Source organism: Penaeus monodon, chromosome 27, assembly GCF_015228065.2.
Source record: "Penaeus monodon isolate SGIC_2016 chromosome 27, NSTDA_Pmon_1, whole genome shotgun sequence".
Classification (NCBI taxonomy): Eukaryota; Metazoa; Arthropoda; class Malacostraca; order Decapoda; family Penaeidae; genus Penaeus; species Penaeus monodon.
Genome location: NC_051412.1, coordinates 41,055,386 through 41,056,019, shown reverse-complemented (window position 1 = coordinate 41,056,019; position 634 = coordinate 41,055,386). Strand labels below are relative to the sequence as shown.

The 634-nt window shown below is 33.8% G+C and overlaps 1 pseudogene; it reads right to left on the bottom strand.

Annotated features, from left to right (window-relative positions):
- Positions 1 to 634, bottom strand: part of LOC119590531 — a 2,720-nt pseudogene that overhangs the window by 1,271 nt on the left and 815 nt on the right.

The following is a 634-nucleotide window of genomic DNA, read 5'->3' as shown; positions in this document are numbered from 1 at the left end:
CCGGGTAGACCTTGGGATCGTGTGTCGTGAGAGGGAAGCTGCTCCTCTATCGGCCGGCGAGCACGACCATGACGCCCGGGCAAAGCATCATGGGGAGCTCCAGAAAAGTTTGACCCAATTAGTTGGCTGCTCTAACAGTGGTAAAACTAAATGTATGTGAAAGCTGTATGAAGTTCTTGAATTATTAGAAATCTTTGATTTCAAATGGAAAACATGGTATATCGTAAAACCGTAAAACAAACAGAAAAAAAACAGTACAGTTGGTAAATAAATACCAAATGAGCTTTAAACAAGAGAAAAAGCGAAAGGGAAATTGACAATAAGATCAGTAAATAAACTAAGATAACCAAATAGAGGGAAAAAATAACTTTGAAAACGAGGTAAAATATAGGTAAAATATACACAATTAAAAATGCAAGTAGACTGATTTAAAAGCAATATTATCACTTACAAGAAAATTTAATACCATGAACCATAAAATGTAAAACGTAAAACCAGGAAACTAAACCACAAAATCAAATTATATAATTAAACAGACAAGGGTAAATAGATCAAGGTAAAAGTTTGCATAGCAAAACAATGGAACTAGGTAAAATGGAATGAACTAAGGGGAAAATACAAGTATTAAAATAAG